This window comes from Lepidochelys kempii, chromosome 27 (genome assembly GCF_965140265.1).
Source record: "Lepidochelys kempii isolate rLepKem1 chromosome 27, rLepKem1.hap2, whole genome shotgun sequence".
In the NCBI taxonomy this organism is placed as follows: Eukaryota; Metazoa; Chordata; order Testudines; family Cheloniidae; genus Lepidochelys; species Lepidochelys kempii.
This window is the reverse complement of record NC_133282.1, coordinates 3,322,739-3,336,542: the sequence shown is the minus strand read 5'-3', so window position 1 is coordinate 3,336,542 and position 13,804 is coordinate 3,322,739. Positions and strand designations below refer to the sequence as shown.

General features: G+C 50.5%; 1 pseudogene; it reads right to left on the bottom strand.

Annotated features, from left to right (window-relative positions):
- The window catches only part of LOC140903742 (vasoactive intestinal polypeptide receptor 1-like), a 68,217-nt pseudogene extending 54,614 nt beyond the window's left edge, over positions 1-13,603 (bottom strand).
- Between the last annotated feature and the right edge of the window lie 201 nt (positions 13,604-13,804).

The following is a 13,804-nucleotide window of genomic DNA, read 5'->3' as shown; positions in this document are numbered from 1 at the left end:
CGTGCGTGCAGGCATCCAGCCAGAGCGCAGGTTGGGACTGTTGTGTTTGGGTTGCCTGGGTGAGCGGGGCGGGGAGGGAGTGGGGCCCCGCTGCCCTGAGGGTCACTGGCCTGGCTGCCCATTGGGGATGAAGGTGAACATAGTAGCACACACCAGGCAGGTTTGCAATGCACACATTACCATTAATTTGCAAACTGGACACCATTAACTTAGGCTTGAATAGAGACTGGGAGTGGATGGGTACACAAAGTAAAACTATTTCCCCATGTTTATTCCCCCCCTCCTACTGTTCCTCACACGTTCTTTTCAACTGCTGGAAATGGCCCACCTTGATTATCACTCCAAAAGGTGTTGGCTTTTTTTCTCTCCTGCTGGTAATAGCTTACCTTACCTGTTTCAGAGTAGCAGCCGTGTTAGTCTGTATTCGCAAAAAGAACAGGAGGACTTGTGGCACCTTAGAGATGAACCAATTTATATGAGCATGAGCTTTCGTGAGCTACAGCTCACTTCATCCGATGAAACTGTAGCTCACGAAAGCTTATGCTCAAATAAATTGGTTAGCCTCTAAGGTGCCACTAGTCCTCCTTTTCTTTTTACCTTACCTGATCACTCTCATTACAGTGTGTATGGTAACACCCATTGTTTCATGTTCTCTGTGTATATAAAATCTCCCCCCTGTATTTTCCACGGCATGCATCCGATGAAGTGAGCTGTAGCTCACGAAAGCTTATGCTCAAATAAATTTGTTAGTCTCTAAGGTGCCATAAGTCCTCCTTTTCTTTTTGAGGATACAGACTAACAGGCTGCTACTCTGAAAACTATAAATAATGTAACCAGCCCAATATACTAGTACAGCTGTTCATGTTTTAATCCTTGCTAGCAAACAAATGCTGGAACAATCAGCCCTGGGCGGAGAGGAGGGACGCACACAGTGAGCGGAGAGGGGGCCAAGTGGGGAAAGGGGTGGAGCCTGGGGTGGGGCGGGGCCATGGGTGGAAGAGGTGGGATGGGAAGCTAGCCTCCCGGAGTGGAAGCTTCACCTGCCGCCCATGGTCTGGAGGTTAAAGGGCACCTGTCTATGCACCCTACCCTCTCTGCAGTAGACAGACAGATGCTTTTACTGCCTCCTACCGCCTGGTTTGCAGTGTTTGTTTAAAAAGCAGAACATGAACACTTGAACCCAAATCCAAGAGCAAATAAATGCTTTCTTTCTCCTAAGAATCATAGAATCACAGAATATCAAGGTTGGAAGGGACCTCAGGAGGTCATCTAGTCCAACCCCCTGCTCAAAGCAGGACCGATCGCCAATTAAATCATCCCAGCCAGGGCTTTGTCAAGCCTGACCTTAAAAACTTCAAAGGAAGGAGATTCCACCAGCTCCCTAAGTAACGCATTCCAGTGTTTCACCACCCTTTTTTCCTAATATCCAACCTAAATCTCCCCCACTGCAACTTGAGACCATTAGTCCTTGTTCTGTCATCTGCTACCACTGAGAACAGTCTAGAGCCATCCTCTTTGGAACCCCCTTTCAGGTCGTTGAAAGCAGCTATCAAATCGCCCCTCACTCTTCTCTTTTGCAGACTAAACATCCCCAGTTCCCTCAGCCTCTCCTCATAACTCGTGTTCCAGTCCCCTAATCATTTTTGTTGCCCTCCGCTGGACTCTTTCCAATTTTTCCACATCCTTCTTGTACTGTGGTGCCCAAAACTGGACACAGTACTCCAGATGAGGCCTCACCAATGTGGGGAATAGAGGAAAACGATCACGTCCCTCGATCTGCTGGCAATGCCCCTACTTATACATCCCAAAATGCCATTGGCCTTCTTGGCAACAAGGGCACACCGTTGACTCATATTCAGCTTCTCGTCCACTGTAACCCCTAGGCCCTTTTCTACAGAACTGCTGCCGAGCCATTTGGTCCCTAGTCTGTAGCGGTGCATTGGATTCTTCTGTCCTAAGTGCAGGACTCTGCACTTGTCCTTGTTGAAGTTTAAGGAGTTAAAAATCAGCACTATAAGATCCTTGGTTCTTTTACTTTAAAATATCTGGAATGTCAAGTCTGTTTCACCCTGCTTTTCTGGAGGCTTTGTTGGAGTTTCCAACGTATACTGCAAATCTTCACCCAGGGGCCAGTGTTGGTGAAACTTTCACTGAGGCTTTCTTTTCCCCAAGCATTTGTTAAGCATTGGAATCAAGTCCCTCCCTTCTCCACTAGAGACCTCGCCCCTGTCAGAGAGGCTTCAGGAATGCCCAGTGGTGCTGGAACTCACTCACCTTTCCAGCTGGAAGGCTCTGGAGACTCGTTGCTTTGGTTTTCACTCCTGATTGTTTCCAGACACTCAGCCTCTCGTTCCTGTAAATGCAGAATGATGGAGCACTCCGGGTGGGTCGTCTGCACCTTCAAGAGGAAATGCACAGACACCAGAACACAGGGTGTTAAAGGGCTTTCACTCTTAACACACCTGTGCCTTCTGTTCAAGGACAAAATATTCCTGTGTGTCATATTTCCGCTAGCCCCAGCCCCAGGCAGTCCTCGCGGTGCACCTGTTAGCCCTGATTTTGTCATACGCTTTACGGTTTTTGCCTGGTGAATACTGTTAACAAACATGGCAAAAATGGCAATCATCATTTACAATCCTCTCTGACAGGTTTCAGAGTGGTAGCCGTGTTAGTCTGTATCAGCAAAAAGAACGAGGAGTCCTTGTGGCACCTTGAGACTAACAAATTTATTTGAGCATAAGCTTTCGTGGGCTAAAACCCACTTCACTGAATACATGCAGTGGAAAATACAGTAGGAAGATATATATATACACAGAGAACATGAAAAAATGGGTGTTGCCATGCACACTATAACGAGAGTGATCAATTAAGGTGAGCTATTATCAGCACTGTGTTTAAGAAGTCTCCTCTGAGATCCATGGTGCCATACAGACGAACTGTGCTTTCAATATGGAGCCATTTGAGCCCCTTACCGGGGGGACGGGGGTGCGGGGGATGGACAGACAGCAAAGTATTTGAAACAGAACAAGAGAACAAAATGTATTAGAGACAGAAAAAACTATTAGGACATGTCTCTTGCACTCCTCTGTCAGCCAGGACAGGGTTGTTCCCTGCAATAGATTTCCTAGTTCTTGGTCCTGTCCATTTTAACAGATTTGAAGAGGAGACACCTGCGTGGTTGTAGGAAGGCAAAACCTTTCTCTTATTCCAAGACAAACCAGTGGGAAAGTGTCTCTGCAGTGCAGGCACAGGGGATTCATTAAAGTTTCAGCCTCTGTCATCTGGACAAGTGCTGAATGTACAGGATAGCGAGACATCTGGGAGAGAACGCTCAGACACATTTGGATTTCAGGATCATTCCAGGAAAGTCCATTGCTGGTACATATTTTTAAAGGACAGGAAGGTTATAAACCTTTAATGAGATTGTACAGTTACATAGCCTCCCACATCCCTAAGCCTCCCAAAGCAATTCACAAAATCTGCTCTGCGCCAAAGGAGAGAACAGTAGGCAGGTTGCGAAGTTAAGCACGCAGAAGATAGGAAATGCCCATTCAACCTCCTTGGGCACTTGCATCTTTATTAATATGATTGCCCTGATTTTTCCCCATCTATTTTTACAGTGGGAGAACTGAGGTTCAAAAAGAGTAAGGCCAATGTTTGAAAAATGTCCAAGAATTCTGCCCCCTCAACCAAGACACCTCAGGCCCAGTGTTTCAGAGGCACTAAAGCATCCACAGCTCCCATGATGTCAGAGAGGCCAGGGTTCAGTGCTTCGGAAATCAGTCCTTAGGTGTCTCAAACTGAGTGCCCAGATTAGCCCTGCCATGCCTCAAATTGAGGGTCAATATGGTACAGAGCATGAGGCACTCAGATACTATGGTAACAGTAATAATAGAAGTACTTGAGATGATAGATAGATAGATAGATAGATAGATAGATAGATAGATAGATAGATAGATAGATAGATAGATAGATAGATAGATAGATAGTGAATTAGCCCTTGCACTCAGCAGAAACTGAAAGGAAGATGGTCTAAGGCCATATGGACATCTGCTAATTGGTTCTGCAGTGTGACTCCATTTGACTTTCTCCTGTTCTGTTTCTATAGCTAGTGTGTTGGCCTAGCCATTAGCCACTCACACGGCAGGACAGGCGGTCAATAAGGTCAATTATTTCACCTCTTCAAGTAGTATTCATTTCTTTTGAGTTTTACACAGGAACATGTGCATTGCAAGACTGGATCTGAGCCGAAGTCCACCCAGTCCAGTATGCTGTCTCTTGACAGCACCAGCAGCAGATGGTTCAGAGAAAGGCGTTGGAGATCCCTCCCTAGCACATGTGGGATAATCTGCCCCCAGGAAGATCTCATCATAATCCCTAACAATTAGAAACAATTAGAAATTTCATTAATGACTTTTAAAATGAAAAAGGAAACTGTGCAAAAAGTGGAAACATGGCCAAATTGATAAGGAGGGGTATAAAAGAACAGCACCAGTATGTAGGGACAAAATCAGACAGGCTAAGGCACAAAATGAATTACACCCAGCCAGGAACATAAAAGGCAACAAGAAGAGGTTCTTTAAATACATTAGGAGCAAGAGAAAGACAAAGGAAAATGTAGGTCCTCTACTTAGGAAAACTAATAATTGACATCAAGAAGGCTGAGGTGCTTAATGCCTATTCTGCTTCAGGCTTCACTAAAAAGTTAATTGTGACCAGATACTCAACACAATTAATATTGACAGGTTTCAGAGTAGCAGCTGTGTTAGTCTGTATCCGCAAAAAGAACAGGAGTATTTGTGGCACCTTAGAGACTCACAAATATATTTATTAAAAATTAATATTGACAACCAAGGGGAAGGAATGCAAGCCAAAATACATAAAGAACAGGTTAAAGAATATTTGGATAAGTGGGATGTATTCAAGTCAGCAGGACCTGATGAAATTAATCCTAGGTTACTTCAGAAACTAGCCAAAGCAAATCTCGGAGCCTTTAGCAATTATCTTTGAGAAGTCCTGGAGGATGGGAGAGGTCTCAGAAGACTAGAGAAGCGCAAACATGGAGCAAATTATTAAACAATCAATTTGTAAGAACCTGGAGGATAATACAGTTATAAGGAACACCCAGCATAGATTTGTCAAACCAACTTAATTTCCTTCTTTGATAGGATCAATGACCTAGTGTGTGGGGGGGAAGCAGTAGCCGTGATATACCTTGATTTTAGTGCCGCTTTTGACACAGTTCCGCATGACGGTCTCATAAGTAAACTAGGGAGATGTGCTCTCGATGAAATTACTATAAGGTGGGTGCCCAACTGGTTGAAAGAACATACTCAAAGAGTAGTTTTCAGAGTAACAGCCGTGTTAGTCTGTATTTGCAAAAAGAAAAGGAGTACTTGTGGCACCTTAGAGATGAACCAATTTATTTGAGCATAAGTTTTCATGAGCTACAGCTCACTTCATCGGATGCATACCATGGAAACTGCAGAAGACATTATATACACAGAGACCATGAAACAATACCTCCTCCCACCCCACTCTCCTGCTGGTAATTAAGGAGAGTGATCACTTTAGATAAGCTATTACCAGCAGGAGAGTGGGGTGGGAGGAGGTATTGTTTCATGGTCTCTGTGTATATAACGTCTTCTGCAGTTTCCACAGTATGCATCCGATGAAGTGAGCTGTAGCTCACGAAAGCTTATGCTCAAATAAATTGGTTCGTCTCTAAGGTGCCACAAGTACTCAAAGAGTAGTTACCAATGGTTTGCTGTCAAATTGGGAGGGTGTATCTAATGGGGTCCCGGGGTGGGGGTGTCAGTCCCTGACAGGTCAGTCCGGTACTATTTAATATTTTCATTAATGACTTGGATAATGGAGTGGAGAATATGCTTATAAAATCTGCAGATGACACCAAGCTGGGAGGGGTCGCAAGCACTTTGGAGGACAGGTTTAGAATTCAAAATGACCTTGACAAATTGGAGAATTGGTCTGAATTCAGCCAGATGAAATTCAATAAAGACAAGGGGAAAGTACTTGACTTAGTAAGGAAAAACCACATGCACAACAGCAAACTGGGGAATAACTGAGTAGGTGGTAGTAGTGCTGGAGAGGGTCAGGGGCTTGTGGTGGACCACAAACTGAATGCAAGTCGTCAAAGTGATACAGCTGCAAAAAAGACGAATACAATTCTGAGATGTATTAACAGGAGTGTTGTATGTAAGACACAGAAGGTAATTCTGCCACTCTACTCGGCACTGGTGAGGCCCCAGCTGGAGTACTGCATCCAGTTCTGGGCACTACGCTTTAGGAAAGATGTGGACAAATTGGAGAGAGTTCAGAGGAGAGCAACAAAAATGATCAAAGGTTTAGCAAACCTGACCTCTGAGGAAAGGTTGAGAAAACTGGGCATGTTTTGTCCTGAGAAAAGAAGACTGAGGAGGGACCTGATAACAGTCTGCCAATGTGTTAAGGGCTGTTATAAGTAGGATGGTGATCAATTGTTCTCCATCTCCACTGAAGGTAGGACAAGACATAATGCAGAAAGGGAGGTGTAGGTTAGCTATTAGGGAAAACGTTGTAACTAGGACCACCAAGGGAGATAGTGTACTCCCAACTATTGGAAGCAAGCTGGGCAAATCCCTGTCAGGGATGGTTGAGGTTTAGCTGGTTCTGCCACAGCACTGGGGGCTGGACTTGACCTCTCAAAGTGCCTTCCAGCCTGACATTTCTATGATTCTATGAGATCTTAGAGCAGGAGTCTTTAGCTCCCTGCGGATGCTCTGTGCTAGCACTAACTGCGATAACACAGGAGAGCTCAGGGATCCATAGACATGTCCAATCCCTCTTTGAATCCTGCTAAGCAGGTTTTCGTACAGCATTTCAGACATTCCAAACGTTTCCCAGCAGGCGGTATCCAGGGACACTGAATCACTATCTCAGCATTCCAGGAGCTGGGAGCTGAGGTCATTGGGACAAGGGGGCTGCTGAACTGGGGGTTTGGACAGAGCCAGAGACAGTGAAGTTCTGATGTGGAGGCACTTTTGACCACATGGAATGGCTAAGGTCCATCACAAGGGAAACCTGCTTGGGGACTTTAGAAAGCCGGGCTGCGCAGGACTCCCTCCCATAGACCTTCGCAAAGGGAGGAGAATGGAGTGTACAGCTATGGTGGGCTGCAGCCAGTGAAAAAGGAGACTGGCTGGGGCCTGGAGGCAGACAGAGCTAAGGAGCCAGGACTGGAGACTGAGGAGCTGAGGAGTTGGTTAAACCAATGGTTCTCAACCAAGGGTCTGGGGCCCCCTAGGAGGCGGTGAGCAGATTTCAGGGGGTTCACCAAGCATGGCCAGTGTTAGACTCACTAGGGCCCAGGGCAGGAAGCTGAAGTCCAGCTGCATGGGACTGCTGCCTGGGGCACCAAGCCCCACCACCTGGGGCTGAAGCCAAAGCCTGAGCAACTTAGTTTCACAGTGCCCCCTGTGGCATGAGGCCCTGGGCAACTGCCCTGCTTTCTACCCCCTAATGCCATCCCTGGCTTTCATATGCAGAGAAACAGTTGTTATGGCACAGCTGGGCCGTGGAGTTTTTATAGCATGGTTGGGAGGTGGGGGTGGCTCAGAAAGAAAAGGCTTGGGAACCCCTGGGTTAAACCATCATAGCTGCTCTAGGAAAACCTCTGCACCCCGACGCAGAAAGCATTAGCCAGTGCTCAAGCTTCCTGCAGACACACACACTCAAAACAAGAGGCACCTGGCATGCTACTTTACAAACAACAAAGGCAATTCTCATGCAAAAACTTAGCTACAGTTATGGTTGCTGTGTGCAGTTCTGGAGCAGACATATGGGGCCACTGAGCACAGCCATGAACTCCCTCAAACATTAAAGACTAAGGATATCATAAGGTTCCATCAACAGTTTTGACACCAGTCTAGCCTCCAGTTCACACAGAGACACCATCTCTCTGAGCAGCGTCCAAACAACCTTAACTCTGCCCCTGCTCTAGTATTTTATGGGCAGATCCAGCTTCCACCTAAATCAATAATAAGCCTCTTTCTGCTGACTTTAATGGGAGTTGGACCAGGCATTTATACTATGTGCCTTTTTAGCATGGCAAATATGGATAGCTGACTACATGATTAGTTGTATCACCATGGACTAGGATGCCATTGTGTGAGGTGCTGTCCAAATACAAACCAAGAGACAGTCCTTCTGCATAGAGCTTACAGTCTGAGTACATTATTTGTTCTGTGGCATCCAGTTGCCTCGTTCATTATGGCACATACAATTCCTGCTTTTATAGAAAAGCTGTCATTTTATGATCTGGTGTGAGAGGTCTGTTTAAGTCAATGTTCATTATATTTGTCTAATTATCAGTGCCTGGAATTATTTTGCTCAGTAGGAAAATACTGTAGTTTGGACATGTTTCTATGGTACAAAGCTGGGCACTCTCAGGAACTCTCATGTACTCCCTTGGTGGCTTCTGGGAGCACACAGTCTCCCTAGGACTCAAGGACGAGGAGTTCAAACCCACTAGGCAGGTGCTGCATATTCTGGGTGCAGCTGTGCTCTCAACCTGCCTTTCTGTTTGCCTGCTGGAAGCAGCGGGTAGTATCGTGCTTTGTGTGCATGTCAGGGCAGATTCCGAGTCTCTTGCTAGATCCCAGTAGTCTGGAAGGAACTGGTGAATTTTGTGCACAGCTGTGTGAAAAACCAGATTCTCACAACTCCGCGTGACTGAGAGGCTGGCATAAAGTGCTTGCGCATGGTTCTGAGAGGAAGCTACAGTTTAGTCGCAGTGGATAGCTATCTTTTGGTCACAGGGTCTTTGTATGCTAGTGGGTGAATGCTCAGGTTCAGTGGTCTGCATGTGTGAACGGGAGGCTGGACTGGTTCATGGAACCTCAACCATGGTTTAATGTTTGGGGGGCAGGGGAAATGGTTGAGTTCAATGATCCTCTGAATCATGCTGAACCACACCTTGCAACGTGTCCTTTGGGATTAGACTACAGTGATCAGGAAGGTAACCCAGCCTTGCTTATAAAGAATTAAGTTAAGCCCTGTGGACTTCTGGGAGGTTTGCACAGGTGAAATTGTTTGCTCCCAGACATCATGGTGATGGGTGTGTTCAAAATATGTGGCTGGATCCTTCACTAGCTCAGCATTTTCCATCTCTGTTCATGGGGATGGAAGTTGTCTCCAGAGCTTCAGAGCCTGCTCAGAGCCCTGTGTCAGCACGTTGAGCAGACAGCCGACAGGCTCTCACAACGTGACCTATGGGGCTTGGGCTGAGCTGTCACTCTGATCTCATCTCAACCCAGCTGTGCAGAGACTCCAGAGAGGGGGAAAGTCAGGTGGGGGTCTTCCTTATCGCGGGCCTGATCCTGCACAGTGCTGAGCTCCCGCAGTTTGCACCTAAACCAATGGGAGCTGAGACTTCTCAGCACCGCCAGGGGCTGCTGAGCACCCCGTGGGATCCAGCCCTAGAAGGACTCCCCACATTGTACAGCACCATGGCATCTGCTTGACCTACATGCACACGTCCTGCTGCGACTGCTCCAAGTCTTAGAGGCAGCGAGCACCCAGTGGCCTTGCTTCGGAAGATTGTTCTCTCTTTCTATTAGCAATTGCTCTCAACTGTCATTTCCGGGAAGGAGCTGCTGCTGAGTTTGCCCTGGGGTAATTCAGCAAGTGTCCCTTTGCGGTGGGGGGGGGGGGGGGCGACATTCTCTGTCTCTAATGCTGGGATTGTCAGGTGCGGAAACCAAGCTGGAATTTGCAAATGCAATACAACTGCCCTCCCTCCAGGAATGTGTTAGTGCTCTCCGTGTTCTGCTGTGCAGTCTAGACATGCGGCTGTTGCAAGCACACATTTCTCAGGGCTGGCAGCAACCGCTGTTGTGATTGCTCCTGGGGTTCCTCATCCTGACAGCGATAGTTTGGCATAGGGGCTGAATTCTCTCTCGCCAAAGGAGAGCAGGGGAATCACCCTAAGAGAGGTGATCCCAGCTCTCAGCATCAGCCATGCATAACTGTGAGTCACCTCTGCAGCTCTGTTACTAAAACATAAAGGTCAGGGTGAGGATGGCAGCAGAGTTATTGGCTGGAGGCAGAGTTACGGTTACTGAGAAAGTTCGGGTTCGGGTCATTTTAAAGTAACTCCAGCTGGATTAGTGTTGGAGTCAAAGAGACCTTAGGTTTCACGGTTAGGGTTAAGAGGACCTGACAGCACTTCACATTGGACTTTCCTGAACTCAGAGACTGCTTTCAGGTCTAGTGGCCTTGGGTACCCAAGAGCTAGCTTGGGCCTTTAGTCACAGCCCTGAGCAAAGCATGATGGGTAAGACACTGCACCTCAGAGACAGGCCTCCATGGCATGGCTCCCTCCCTGTGCCTTCCTTCTGGTGTTAGTTGTGTGCTGGGGACATAGAGTTGCAGCGAAGCAGAACACCACAGCTGTGCTGACTGGCATAGCTGGGGGGGAGCCATGATTCTGCCCCCGCACTCCTCCCCACCTGCTCTAAAGGGGCACAGCAGGCACATGGGGTTGCCAGGGAGCACCTCTGCAGCGGCACATGGGACAGCCCCATCAGGCTGTTTGGTCTCCTAGCTGCTGCGCCAGGCACCCAGATAGGACACCTGAGCCCCACATTCAGACACTGACCCCACTGCAGAATCTGCCCCATTTGGAGACAGCAGGCTCCATTCAGTGCTCTCCTCTCCCCCTCTTCCATTCCACTCCAGGCCCCCCCTTGGCAGTGCCTGTATCTCTAGGCAAGGGGTGGGGGTGCAGTCTGCCCCTGGAGCCCATCTGCACCCCACAGACAGCTTCACTACAGTGTGATGGGCAGGGTCTGCTCCCTGGGGGGATGAATGTGCAGGCGAAGCACCAGGGAATTGGGGGCAGGGGAGTCCCTGGTTGCCAGGGGCACTAGGTTCAGGGTTAGGGTTCAGACGTTCAACACACCACCTGACTGTGTTCCCAGCCTGGGACCCTGCCCTCCCTTATGGGCTCCGGGATGGGGACACCGTGAGAGTCGGGGTCAGCGCTGAGGAATGAAGCAGCAGCAATAGCCAGGCAGAGCCAGGAGCCAAGAAAGGCCCTTCCTGCTCCACACGTTGGCCCCTGTAACAGAGATTCCAGGTGGCCCATGGTCTCCAGACCTGGCCCTGCAGGTAACAACCCTGCCCATTAGCACTGGCTGGGCTGGGCTACAGCATGGTTCGGCTCAGCACGGTTACCGTGAGGCTGTGCCTAAAGCAGGCAGCTGTGGTGCTGACACACGCAGGGGCCCCAGTTCACAGGGCGTCTGGGGAGGAGGCTAAGGGGGCACCTTCATGCCGCCCCTTTGGGGTCTAACGCGGGCTCTGGTGCCATTAGAGCATGTCAGGGCAGCTCTTGCTGATGTGCTGCTTCCCAGGGCCCCAATGGACACTGAGGAGCAGAGACTCTCCGGATTGCAGTGTGTCTCCCCACGCCCTCTTCCTACCCTGCTCCATCCACTCTGACAGCCCCCTGCGCTGGGGCCTGGGAGTAGGTGGGGACAGGAAGGTGGGGGACCCCCCTCGCCCAGGGGCGTTCCTCTCTCCACCACCACAGCAGCTTGCAGGGGCTTTAGGCCAAGGGGGACTTGGCCCCAGGAGCAGGGGGACTGTGTGAAAAGTAAAGCAGGTCCTGGCTCCCAGGGGAGTCTGCCCAAGGCCTGAGGAGCCCAAACCAAGCTGAGAATAGAGAGCTAGTCATGCCCGTTGCTGCAGCATCCCCCTCTCCTGGCCAGCCCTGGAATCGTAGTGTCCTTTGCGCTGGACCTGGGTGGATGCTGCCAGCAGGATGGGGGTCCATGGTGCTTCCCCATCCTGTGCCCCTATGGGGGAGGGCGGGCAGGTGCTGCCTGGGGGCCATCCCAAAGGGCGAAGTGGGGAGGGTTGGCAGGCAGAGCTGGGCTGATGTGGAGCCGGTCATCCAGCGCCCCTCTGGTGTGCAGGATGCCTGTGCTGAACCTTCTCCTCCCAGTTTGCTCCTCCTCCAGGCAGGGCTATGGAGGTTGACGGGGTTGGGGGGTGAGACAGGAGAGGCTGTCCTTTGCTCAGGTGAACTCAAGTACCTCTGCCTGGGAGGGAGGCAGGGACAGACAGGACAGAAGAAGCTGGGATTTCGCTGCTAGCCTAGGGCTCAGGAGACCCGTGTTCAGTTTCCCACTCTGCAACAGACTCCCTGCATGACCTTGGCCAAGTCACTCTGGCCCAGAGCCAAAGGTAATTAGGTGCCTAATTAGGTGGGAGTTCAGAGCCTACCTGCTTTGGTGTCTCTGGGCCTTAGTTCCCATCTATGCAATGGGGAGAACACCCTTGCTGGCCCCCGGGGTGGGGATGGGAGGGTGAGGCTAAATACATTACAGTCTACAAGATGCCCAGGTACTTCCAGGATGGGGATCAGATGAGAGATGGGGTCAAAGGAGTCTCAAGTTATGACTCCCGAAGTCCCTGGGGAGGGTCAGGAGTAATTCAGGCAGGAGCAGAGGGCTTGCCTCCAGAGAGGGCAGAAGCAGCTGCCAGTACAGGCTTTCTGTAGGAGCCTGGCAGTGCCAGCTGCTACTCACTGCCCCACTCCTTCCACCCCCTCCCTTGGGCCCAGGGGCCAGCGGCTCCCGAGCTCACTGGGACGTTGCTGGCAGCCCCTGCCTGAGACGTTAGCGGTAGGTTTGTTTCCATCCAGTGAATTCCGCCTCACTTCACCATCATCACATTAGCCAGCGCACAAAGGGGCAGCCTTGGCTCAGAGCCCCCGGCGCGCACCTAGCCCTGGCAAGCCCAGCTCCGGGCTCATCACCTCTCTAGTGGGGTGGGGCAGGGGAGGGGGAAGTCTTTTGTTCCTTGAAAGAGAAGACTCTCTGCGCACTGCAGGGCGAAACTGAAAGTGTCTCTTTGCCTGTCCGGCTCCAAACCTGCTGCTGAGCTGGTATTTCAGAGACTTCCCAGCTAGCCCATCACTGCAACCTGCTCCAGAATGCCCAGGGAGGGGACAGTGGGCAACTGAATCAGAGAGCGGGGCAGGCCCCGCCTGGCAGAGGGCTCTTGGGGAACTGCCCCAGGGCATGCAGACCTCTCCCATCCCACTGGGGAGCCCCAGGGCGAGCCCTGCTCTCCTTGCTCATCCACTTTTAAGTGCTGCTCTGGGGAGGAAACAGCCTGAAGAACCCCTGTGGGACAGCAAGAGGGACTGAAAGGGGTGCCAGGGCTCTGAACTGCCAGGCCCAGAGGTGCTGGGGCTATGAACTGCCAGGCCCTGGCACAAATTAAGCCCTGGGGACTGGTAGGCACAGAAATGGAAGCCAATCTGGCACTGGCTGCCCTGTGGCACCACACCACTCAGTGCTGAGAGTGGGTGGCTAACGCAACTCCGTCTGCCAGCGTAGGTGCTGCCCCTCCCACCCATCACAGGCCCTCCCCTGCCTCCTGCGGCCAGGATCCTCGGCCGGGAGCACTGGCCTGGGGTGGGAGCAGGAGGGAGATTTTGCGGCCTTGGCACTGCACTTACCGGTGTGAGTGGGATCGCTACCAGCAGGAGCAGCAGCCGCCAGACCCCAAAGGGCTGCCATGTTCTCCGCATCTCTGGAGCAGGGAGCTGCTTCTCCCCCTGCTTCTGGGGGTCAGTCCACGGAGGACAGGGGATCAGTCCAGCTCCTCTTTTATGTCCCTGCCTCTGCTCCTTCTCTGATGGGATCCACCAAGTGTAATCAAGGCACCTGGCCTCAGTGATGGCCCTGGCACGCAGATCCCTCTGCACGCTCAGCTCCCTCTGCGCTCCCAG